Source organism: Oncorhynchus keta, chromosome 33 (assembly GCF_023373465.1).
Source record: "Oncorhynchus keta strain PuntledgeMale-10-30-2019 chromosome 33, Oket_V2, whole genome shotgun sequence".
Taxonomy (NCBI): Eukaryota; Metazoa; Chordata; class Actinopteri; order Salmoniformes; family Salmonidae; genus Oncorhynchus; species Oncorhynchus keta.
In genome coordinates, this window is record NC_068453.1 from 23,051,917 (window position 1) to 23,064,666 (window position 12,750).

The following is a 12,750-nucleotide window of genomic DNA, read 5'->3' on the forward strand; positions in this document are numbered from 1 at the left end:
GTCTCTTTGTATTATGACAGACCAGGCTAGATATACTGTCTCTATTATATTATGACAGACCAGCTAGATCTACTGTCTCTATTATATTATGACAGACCAGGTAGATATACTGTCTCTATTATATTATCACAGACCAGCCAGATCTACTGTGTCTATTATATTATGACAGACCAGCTAGATCTACTGTCTATTATATTATGACAGACCAGCTAGATCTACTGTCTCAATCATAATATGACATTATGACAGACCAGCTAGATCTACTGTCTCTATTATACTATGACAGACCAGCTAGATCTACTGTCTCTATTATATTATGACAGACCAGCTAGATCTACTGTCTCTATGTCTCTATTATGGTATGACAGACCAGCTACATCTACTGTCTCTATTATATTATGACAGACCAGCTAGATCTACTGTCTCTATTGTATTATGACAGACCAGCTAGATCTACTGTCTCTATTATATTATGACAGACCAGGTAGATATACTGACTCCATTATAAAATGACAGACCAGCTAGATCTATTCTCTATTATATTATGACAGACCAGCTAGATAAATTGTCTCTATTATAATATGACAGACCAGCTATATCTACTGTCTCTATTATAATATGACAGACCAGCTAGATCTACTGTCTCTATTATATTATGACAGACCAGCTAGATCTACTGTCTCTATTATATTATGACAGACCAGCTAGATCTACTGTCTCTATTATATTATGACAGACCAGCTAGATCTACTGTCTCTATTATATTATGACAGACCAGGTAGATCTACTGTCCTCTATTATACTATGACAGACCAGCTAGATCTACTGTCTCTATTATATTATGACAGACCAGCTAGATCTACTGTCTCTATTATATTATGACAGACCAGCTAGATCTACTGTCTCTATTATAAAATGACAGACCAGGTAGATATACTGTCTCTATTATATTATGAAAGACCAGCTAAATCTACTGTCTCTATGTCTCTATTATGCTATGACAGACCAGCTAAATCTACTGTCTCTATTATATTATGACAGACCAGCTAGATCTACTGTCTCTATTATATTATGACAGACCAGCTAGATCTACTGTCTCTATTATATTATGACAGACCAGCTAGATCTACTGTCTCTATTATATTATGACAGACCAGCTAGATCTACTGTCTCTATTATAAATGACAGACCAGGTAGATCTACTGTCTCTATTATATTATGACAGACCAGCTAAATCTACTGTCTCTATTATATGGTATGACAGACCAGCTAGATCTACTGTCTCTATTGTATTATGACAGACCAGCTAGATCTACTGTCTCTATTGTATTATGACAGACCAGCTAGATCTACTGTCTCTATTATATTATGACAGACCAGCTAGATCTACTGTCTCTATTGTATTATGACAGACCAGGTAGATATACTGTCTCTATTATATTATGACAGACCAGCTAGATATACTGTCTCTATTATATTATGACAGACCAGCTAGATCTACTGTCTCTATTATATTATGACAGACCAGGTAGATATACTGTCTCTATTATATTATGACAGACCAGCCAGATCTACTGTGTCTATTATATTATGACAGACCAGCTAGATCTACTGTCTATTATATTATGACAGACCAGCTAGATATACTGTCTATTTTATCATGACAGACCAGCTAGAACTACTGTCTCTATTGTATTATGACAGACCAGCTAGATCTACTGTCTCTATTATATTATGACAGACCAGGTAGATCTATTCTGCTATTATATTATGACAGACCAGCTAGATCAATTGTCTCTATTATAATATGACAGACCAGCTAGATCTACTGTCTCTATTATAATATGACAGACCAGCTAGATCTACTGTCTCTATTATATTATGACAGACCAGCTAGATCTATTGTCTCTATTATAATATGACATTATGACAGACCAGCTAGATCTACTGTTTCTATTGTATTATGACAGACCAGCTAGATCTACTATATCTATTATATTATGACAGACCAGCTAGATCTAGTGTCTCTATTATATTAAGACAGACCAACTAAATCTACTGTCTCTATTATACTATGACAGACCAGCTCGATCTACTGTCTCTATGTCTCTATTATGTTATGACAGACCAGCTAAATCTACTGTCTCTATGTCTCTATTATAAAATGACAGACCAGCTAGATCTACTGTCTATATTATATTTTGACAGACCAGCTAGATCTACTGTCTATTATATTATGACAGACCAGGTAGATCTACTGTCGATTGTATTATGACAGACCAGCTAGATCTACTGTCTCTATTATATTATGACAGACCAGCTAGATCTACTATCTCTATTATATTATGACAGACCAGCTAGATCTAGTGTCTCTATTATATTATGACAGACCAACTAAATATACCGTCTCTATTATATTATGACAGACCAGGTAGATCTACTGTCTCTATTATATTTTGACAGACCAGGTAGATCTACTGTCTCTATTATATTATGACAGACCAGCTAGATCTATTGTATTATGACAGACCAGCTAGATCTACTATCTCTGTTATATTATGACAGACCAGCTAGATCTAGTGTCTCTATTATATTATGACAGACCAACTAAATATACTGTCTCTATTATATTTTGACAGACCAGGTAGATCTACTGTCTCTATTATATTATGAGAGACCAGCTAGATCTACTGTCTGTATTATATTTTGACAGACCAGCTAGATCTACTGTCTCTATTATATTATGACAGACCAGGTAGATATACTGTCTCTATTATATTATGACAGACCAGGTAGATATACTGTCTCTATTATATTATGACAGACCAGCTAAATCTACTGTCTCTATGTCTCTATTATGTTATGAAAGACCAGCTAAATCTACTGTCTCTATGTCTCTATTATAAAATGACAGACCAGCTAGATCTACTGTCTATATTACATACCTTAAGGGAACATTTCAGCAGTTGCTGTATGGTTAGTGAGAAAGTCCATATTGCAAATGTACGGTCCTATTATACTAGACGACCCAAAATCGTTTGTAAAATTCCCGGACGGCGTGACAGACCAGGGCCAGACCTACCGGGAAGTCATCAAATGAACTTTGTCGGACATTCGGTTTCCGTCTTTTACAAAAATAATCAGATTTTGGTCATTTTTCCGCTGTCCAGGAAAATCCCACAAGAGGGCATAAGCAATCATATTGCTATTGGACAAAACATCATGATTCACGACGGGGCCTTATCTCGAAAACGGAAAATATTTATGACAGACCAACTCGGTGAGCTAGGTTTGGCTATAATGGGCAGTTGGCCCCTAACAAGATGGTGTCTAGGCCTCAACGGTTTTGAGTTATGGCCATTTATCTGGGATTAAAGGTCCAAAATGAAAATAGAGAAATTATTTTTCCACTTATCAAAGTCAAGGAGCCTCCGGTGTCAATAAAAAAGAACCAGCCATTTATCAATCTTCATTTAAGAGAAATCGTACAATGACAGATTGGTGATGTTCATGGATAGGTGTTTTTTTTCAACGGTTACAGATCCAGTTGCAGGGTGTTCTTACGAATCTTTTTAAAGTGTGCTGCGGAGCTCTGCGAGATTCCTGTGATTTTCTATGATTTTCTGAAATAACACACACTACCTAAACCCTCCGTAAATAACTCAGTTCTTAATGTAAAGACTTAAAACTCTGGATTCTGTTAAGGCATACCCCAATCAGGATATGATTTTATTTATAGCTTCCTGTGCCAACCGGAAGTGCCTTAAATGGTGTCACAGTGGCAGTTTCCAAGGGTTAAAAAGGTCAGATCTTTTCAAAACTTCATATGTGTGATTAGGCAACCCCCATAAACTGTAAGTCAGTCATTTCTCCCAACAGATGTCAAAGAAAGGCTCTCTCTCACACACACACACACACACAGAAACACACACACAACAAGGATGGAGTGACAAAGTGCGGTGCTTAAAGACACACAAAGCCTACAATGGCATTTCCATATTCTCTAGGCCGTGCCGAGTTCAACAAGATGCCCCGCTTGACCGTAGCTCGCTCGGTCTAAGCACAGCGACCATTAGCAAAGTAGGCCCAAAATGAAGGCTGGCCCTCAATGTCATTTGCTTTTGGGTGACAGTGAGAGAACCATTAAGGTGAGAAGCACAATTCGACCTCAGGAACGTACCTGAGGTCCTTTGATCCGTAAAAGCCTAACATTGACCGTGTGGCATTAACCCTTACCAGTTTAAAGAAGGTGTTTACATCAAACCGTTTGCATTGACTTCTCTCCCCGTAGGAATACATTGCCTGCACCTCTAAATTCAACCTGAAGCCTATGTGGGTTATGAATGCCTTATGAACCTGTCTACCGGTTTCTATGACAGTCAATCAGACCACTATGAGGTCTACCTGTGTCGATTCTAAGCTTCCTGGAGCAACCGGAAGTGGTTAAATTGACCCAAAAGGTGTTTTTCTGCATAACCTTCAAAGGTGAAAATGACTACATTCAACCCTGTGTAGATCGTAGATCAGTTCTTAACGTAAAGACTTAAAACTCAGGATTCTGTAAGAGTCTACCTCAGTCAAGACATGTGTTTATTTATAGCTTCCTGTGCCAACCGGAAGTGCCTTTAATGGTGTCACACTGGCTGTTTTGAAGGGTTAAAAAGTCAGATCTTTCCAAAACTTCATATGTGTGACTAGGTAACCCTTCATAACTGTAAATCAGTCATTTCTCCCAGCAGATGTCAAAGAAAAGCTCTCACACACACACACACAGCAAGGATGGAGTGAAAAAGTGCGACACAGAGAGCAGGCAATGGCATAAACATAATCTCTAGGCCGTGCCGAGTTCAACGAGATATCCCGCTTGACCGTAGCTCGCTCGTTCTGAGCGCAGCGACCATGAGAAAAGTAGGCCCAAAATGAAGCCTGCCCCACAACGTCATTTGCTTTTGGGTGACAGTGAGAGAACCGTTAGGGTGAGAAGCACAATTCAACCTCAGGTATGTTCCTAAGGTCCTTCCGATCCGTGCAAGCCTAACCTTGACCATGTGGCATTAACCCTTAATAGATAAAAGAAGGTGTTTACTTCAAAGAGTTTGCATTGACTTCTCTCCCCATAGGAATACATTGCCTGCACCCCAACATTCAACCTGAAGCCTATATGGGTTATGAATGCCGTATGAACCTGTCTTTGGTAACAGTCCATCAGGCCAGTATGAGGTCTACCTGTGTTGATTCTAAGCTTCCTGGACCAACCGGAAGTGGTTAAAATCACCCTAAAAGTGTATATCCATACCCTGCCTGCAGTTTGATAGACATAGTGCATTCAACCCTGTGTAAATCAGTCAATTCTAAACGTAAAGAATTAAAACTCAGGATTCTGTAACAGCATACCCCAATGAGGATATGTGTTGACGTATAGCTTCCTGTGCCAACCGGAAGTGCCATAATTGGTGTCTCAGGAGCTGTTTCGAAGGGTTAAAAAAAGTCAGATCTGTCCAAAACTTCATATTTGTGATTAGGAAACCCCCATGAACTGTAAATCAGTAATTTTTCCCATAAAATTTAAAAGGAAAACTAAATCACACAGACACACAACTTGTAAGGAGGGACGTATTGGGGTGCGTAGAGACTGACAGTGCCTGCAATAGTAAGCTTTGTTCGAGCTAAAAAAAACCGTCAGACCTAGAGTTCCGAAACTTTAGAAACCTGTTCTAGACCTCAGGTCGATAGTGCGTGGTGAGTTAGGTGGCTCTAGAAGGTTCGCGGACCGAGAAACAGCCTCGTACATTTGCAATGACTTCAATTCATTTTGACCATTACGAAAATGACAACATTTAGAAATGTCCCAGAGTCGTAAGACTAGGTGCATTTGACCGTCTCGGCCCATAGAGACGGAACCCAACGTTTCTGTCCGATAGCTCATTCAAGGACCCCGTAGCAAGTCATGGAAACAAGTGGATTTTCAGCACCAATTAGGGTTTTGCTCGGACACCAAATGACCTATCGAGCCGAAACTTGGGATTCGGGGTCGCCTAAGCTAGGACTACACATAACATAAGAAATGGACCCGCAGCTAGAACGTAACTACGTGTTTTATGGTTTCTTTATGGTTTGAACCGAAGGCGTTGTGAATTTTGGGCCAGCTCTGAAGTATGTGATAGTTGGCTACTAAACGAGTTGGAAAAAGTGGGTTTGGTGTCAGTTTGTATCAGTTTGGTGTCAGAATGATATCTAATTGACTGATGGACGGTGACTTGCTGGTGACTCTTGTCCATTTGCAATATGTTTAAACAGTGAGGTACCATCACCAAAGTGACATTCTGAAATCAACCCTAATGAGCGATTGAGATGAACCAGAATCACTGCCCATCCCGAGTTCATCGGGCCAGTCAATTTCGCATTCCTGCAGGATTTTTATAGCATGACAAATTTGTGATGGTACCTGCCCATTGAACCATATTGCAAATGCACAGTGACTTTGCAAAAGTAAGAAAACATAAACAAATGGTCATAATGAAATCACCATATTTTTATTTTTGGGTTACCAGTTGCACAACAATGCACGTGCATTTGCAATATGATTCTATAGTGAAAAAACATCACCAAATGGACACTCTGAAATCAACCCTAACGAGTGATTGAGATGAACCAGAATCACTGCCCAGCCATCCCGAGTTCATCGGGCCAGTCAATTTCACATTCCTGCAGGATTTTTATAGCATGACAAATTCGTGATGGTACCTGCCCATTGAACCATATTGCAAATGCACAGTGACTTTGCAAAAGTAAGAAAACATAAACAAATGGACATGATGAAATCACCATATTTTTATTTTTGGGTTACCAGTTGCACAACAATGCACGTGCATTTGCAATATGATTCAACAGTGAAAAAACATCACAAAATGGACATGATTCAACACAACAGATGGAAAAAAACATGCCAGGCCAAAATGTCAATTTTGACAGGATTTTTGATGTCAAAATGGTAAATCAACCATATTGCAAATGCACGCACTTGCAATATGATTCAACAGTGAAAAACATCACCAAATGGACATGATGAAGTCAACACAACGAGTGATGGAAAGGAACAACTATCACTGCCCGGCCATCCTGTGTTCCCATAGCGGGCATTAATATTAGAATGACCAGTAAATGCATTTACAACCATATTTTTATTTTTGGGTTACCAGGTGCCTATTTTCAATCACCAGTTGCACAACAATGCGTATCCATCAGAATATTTTAAACAGTCCATAACCTTTTAGGGAGTTTTATTCCTCTGCTGGTAGCGTGACTACAGCTTAAGCTCATTACCATAACGCACAATGCGCAAAAATATTCCTAAAAATATTTAACCTCCACACATTAACAAGTAAAATAGCTCAAATGAAAGATAAACAAGTTGTTTATCTAGCCAGCAAGTCAGATTTCTAAAATGTTTTACGGCGAAAACATAGCACATATTTATGTCAAACCACCACCGCAGACATAGCTCATTAGCATAGCCAAGTAGGAAAAAATATGCAATCAACAAACGCAGGATTAAAAGAAAAATAATTTCACTAACCTTTTGAAATCTTCATCAGATGACAGTAATATAACATGTTACACAGTACATTCATTTTTTTCAATAATATGCTATATATATCCATAAATCTCTGTTTACAATTACGCATCGTTCAAAAAATGCTACTCAAATGTCCTGAGAAATGAAATAGCCCCGGCAGATAACGTCAGCTAACAAGGAATACACATCATAAACTTTGACTAAATATGCATGTTTTACATATGTATAGCAAGATACACTTCTTCTAAATGCAATTGCATTGTTACATTTAATTTTAACGTTACATTTTGCGTTCACTAGACTATAATATGGAGTCGGCGCTCCCACAGTAGCATAATGACTCCTCTATCTTGAGTCGACAGAAACCCAAAATTAATACATTAAATATTCCCTTACCTTTGTTGTTCTTCCATCAAACGACCTGTAAGGGATTATACTCACCAATTAGTGTTCAGTTTTCAAGTCTGCGTCTTTCGGTTCTCAAAATAGCCTGATTTTGGTAAAAATGTCTTCAAAATTGAACTTTGTCAAAACTTCCATCCTTGCTATGTATGTGTGTAAACTTGTCAAACTGTGTTCATAATTAGAGCTTTTGTTTGACATCTGTTGGAGAAATGAAAAACACACAGTCTTTTTCGATGGGGGAAAATGTACAATCACACATATGCACTGTTTTGCGTGAAAGATCTGACCTTTTTAACCCTTGGAAACTGCCACTATGACAACCATTTAAGGCAGCCTTCTGGTTGAACAGGAAGCTATAAATGAACTCATAGCCTTTTGGGGTATGCCTTTACAGAATCCTGAGTTTGAAGTCTTTACGTTAAGAACTGAGTTATTTACGGAGGGTTTAGTGAGTGTGTGACATTTCAGAAAATCATAGAAAATCACAGAAATCTGCAGAGCTCCGCAGCACACTTTAAAAATATTCATTTGAACACCCTGCAACTGGATCTGTAACTGTTGAAAAAAAAAACCTATCTTTGAACATCACCAATCTGTCATTGTACCGATTTCTCTTAAATGGGATAGATAAATGGCTGGTTCTTTTTTATTGACAGGAGGCTCCTTGACTTTGACGTGAAGTGGAAAAATAATTTCGCTATTTTCATTTTGGACCTTTAATCCCAGAGTAAATGCCATTCAAAAATTTTTGATTTTAGATGCCATCTTGGTGAGGCCAACTGCCCATTATGCCAAACAATGCTCACCAGGTTTGCAAATGATTTTCAGTGAAAAAACATCCCCAAATGGACGTGATGTTTCAACACAATAGCAATATGAAGCTTATGCAACTCTCACTGGGATTTTGGGACAGCGGAAAAATGACCAAAATGTGATTATTTTATAAAATTGGAAACCGAATGTCCGACAAAGTTCATTTGATGACTTCCCGAGTGATGGAAAGGTACCGGCCCTGCCGTTCATCAGGCCGTCAAATTTCAAATTTTTCGGACTTCTAGTAAGGGACCGTGACGTTTGCAATATGGACTTTCTCACTAACCATACAGCAAATGTCAAAATGTTCCCTTGAGGTATGTCAGAAGTGGGATTTGAACCCACGCCTCCATTGATGACTACGACCTGAACTTTTGCCTTAGATGCTCGGCCATCCTGACTACAGCACAGTAGCACAACAGGTCCACATGGCTGAAATCTTAACAAATGGCTTAATGGGTATTTTCAACGCAATCGTGTTATTATTTATTTTTAGGGTTTAACAAGGCAGCTCAACTGTGACATGTGGCTTGACTTTAGATGTGGCCAGTTCGATTACCCTGCAGACTTTAAGAGTGTCTTCAGAATATGGCCATTTTTACATGAATTTAAAAATGCCTCAGATAGGACCAAAAAAGTGTCTGGAGCTATCCGTCAGGGTAAGAGTGACAACAGGTTTCCACATGTGAAAATGGGTGAAATCTTAGCAAATGGCTGAATGGTTATTCATGGGAATCGTGTTGACTTGGGTTACATTTGTTGTATTGAGTTGAGTGTATCATGAGATCTCACCTGAAATCTGTGGCTTGACTACAAACCTGTAACCTATGCTACTGTGGCCTATAGAGCTAGAAGGATGGATAACCAGGTGTGTAAAGGTGTGAGGTGGGATCCTATCCCAAATGGACAACTAATCCCTATGTACTTGTGGAGATCTGTTAGGATATGATTGGTATAAGAAACACGACTAAACTTCAACCTCCGGAGGGGTCAAGAAAATCTAATTTCGTTGTCGGCAGGATTCGAACCTGCGCAGGAAGATCCTAATGGATTTCTAGTCCATCGCCTTAACCACAGGCTTGTCAGCAGTGAATGGGCCACCAGGCATAGCCTACAGAAAGTGATAATTTTACAACTGAAAGACAATGCAGTAACTCATTAACTCATTATGCAATAACATGAAATGTTCCCCTCAGTCATTTGTTATTAAGTACAGCTGTTTTCTTATTTTCCTTGATCTTTGCTCCTCCAGAAGGTTTGCATTTGAGAGTGTTTATTATAAAGTGTTATTTCATCATCTTATTATTACTGCTAAGCAGCATGACTCCTGAGAGGAACTAAACAACTGTCAGAAGTGGGATTTGAACCCACGCACTCCATGGGAGACTGCGAACCTGAACGCAGCGCCTTAGACCTTTACGGCCATCCTGACTACAGCACAGTACCTGGGTATCGGGTTAAAGAGTATGGGGTAAAAGTAGAAATAGGCACAGCCTTCTAAAATCACCACAGAGACCAGTAAATTTATGCACGATAAAACTTGCACTTTCAATAGTCATTTGTTTTTATCAATGAAAAACTCCAGTCATTGATTTAACCTCAATATGGCCTTCAATGGAAAAGAGTAGTAAATCGTTCATTGAATGAACGCTAAACTGGCCTCAGAATATGGCCATTCTGATATAAATGATAAAATTCCTCAGATAAGACCTTTAAAAAGTGTATGGAAATATCAGCAATCATCAGGGTAAGAGACAACAGGTCCACATGGGGAAATCTTAACAAATGGCTTAATGGGTATTTTCAACGCAATCGTGTTATTATTTATTTTTAGGGTTTAACAAGGCAGCTCACCTGTGACCTGTGGCTTGACATTAGATGCGGCGACTTCGATTACCCTGCAGATTATATTTTTGTTCTTCCCGCCAATACAATCCACTGACAACGACCGACGAGTTGTGCGTTCCGAGATGCTTTTTGTTATTCGCCTGTTTGTGGCCCGCCTGTGAAATTGCGCGATTCTTGCAATTCTCTTTCAGCCTCTCATCAACTAGCTGTTTTTGCAGAATATTAAAAATACTATAGTTATTCACTACTCATATTAACGAGGTGTCATTTACATTACCTGAAGTCATTTATTTTTCAACTGGATATTACAAAGGTGCATGACATGCAGGCGCTAAAAAGTTGTCAGGAGTGGGTTTCAAACCATGCCTATAGGGGAGTCTGCGACCTGAATGACTTAATGGTTATTTTCAATGCAATCGTGTTTTTACTTTTTCTTTTAGGGTTTAACAAGGTTTCTCACCAATGACTTTAGATGTGGCCAGTTCGATTACCCTGCAGACTTTAAGAGTGTCTTCAGAATATGGCCATTTTTACATGAATTTAAAAATGCCTCAGATAGGACCAAAAAAGTGTCTGGAGCTATCCGTCAGGGTAAGAGTGACAACAGGTTTCCACATGTGAAAATGGGTGAAATCTTAGCAAATGGCTGAATGGTTATTCATGGGAATCGTGTTGTTGTATTGTTGAGTGTATCATGAGATCTCACCTGAAATCTGTGGCTTGACTACAAACCTGTAACCTATGCTACTGTGGCCTATAGAGCTAGAAGGATGGATAACCAGGTGTGTAAAGGTGTGAGGTGGGATCCTATCCCAAATGGACAACTAATCCCTATGTACTTGTGGAGATCTGTTAGGATATGATTGGTATAAGAAACACGACTAAACTTCAACCTCCGGAGGGGTCAAGAAAATCTAATTTCGTTGTCGGCAGGATTCGAACCTGCGCAGGAAGATCCTAATGGATTTCTAGTCCATCGCCTTAACCACTCGGCCACGACAACAGGCTTGTCAGCAGTGAATGGGCCACCAGGCATAGCCTACAGAAAGTGATAATTTTACAACTGAAAGACAATGCAGTAACTCATTAACTCATTATGCAATAACATGAAATGTTCCCCTCAGTCATTTGTTATTAAGTACAGCTGTTTTCTTATTTTCCTTGATCTTTGCTCAGCTCCAGAAGGTTTGCATTTGAGAGTGTTTATTATAAAGTGTTATTTCATCATCTTATTATTACTGCTAAGCAGCATGACTCCTGAGAGGAACTAAACAACTGTCAGAAGTGGGATTTGAACCCACGCCTCCATGGGAGACTGCGACCTGAACGCAGCGCCTTAGACCGCTCGGCCATCCTGACTACAGCATAGTACCTGGGTATCGGGTTAAAGAGTATGGGGTAAAAGTAGAAATAGGCACAGCCTTCTAAAATCACCACAGAGACCAGTAAATTTATGCACGATACCGACTTGCACTTTCAATAGTCATTTGTTTTTATCAATGAAAAACTCCAGTCATTGATTTAACCTCAATATGGCCTTCAATGGAAAAGAGTAGTAAATCGTCATTGAATGAACGCTAAACTGGCCTCAGAATATGGCCATTCTGATATAAATGATAAAATTCCTCAGATAAGACCGAAAAAGTGTATGGAAATATCAGCAATCATCAGGGTAAGAGTGACAACAGGTCCACATGGGGGAAATCTTAACAAATGGCTTAATGGGTATTTTCAACGCAATCGTGTTATTATTTATTTTTAGGGTTTAACAAGGCAGCTCACCTGTGACCTGTGGCTTGACATTAGATGCGGCGACTTCGATTACCCTGCAGATTATATTTTTGTTCTTCCCGCCAATACAATCCACTGACAACGACCGACGAGTTGTGCGTTCCGAGATGCTTTTTATTCGCCTGTTTGTGGCCCGCCTGTGAAATTGCGCGATTCTTGCAATTCTCTTTCAGCCTCTCATCAACTAGCTGTTTTTGCAGAATATTAAAAATACGATAGTTAATCACTACTCATATTAACGAGGTGTCATTTACATTACCTGAAGTCATTTATTTTTCAACTGGATATTACAAAGGTGCATGACATGCAGGCGCTAA

General features: G+C 39.1%; 2 non-coding genes across 2 annotated transcripts; both read right to left on the reverse strand.

Annotated features, from left to right (window-relative positions):
* Positions 1–11,563: 11,563 nt before the first annotated feature.
* trnas-aga (transfer RNA serine (anticodon AGA)) lies at positions 11,564–11,645 on the reverse strand. The gene has a single exon. It is a non-coding gene; the product is annotated as a tRNA-Ser (tRNA).
* Positions 11,646–11,918: 273 nt separating this feature from the next.
* trnal-cag (transfer RNA leucine (anticodon CAG)) lies at positions 11,919–12,001 on the reverse strand. The gene has a single exon. It is a non-coding gene; the product is annotated as a tRNA-Leu (tRNA).
* Positions 12,002–12,750: the final 749 nt, after the last annotated feature.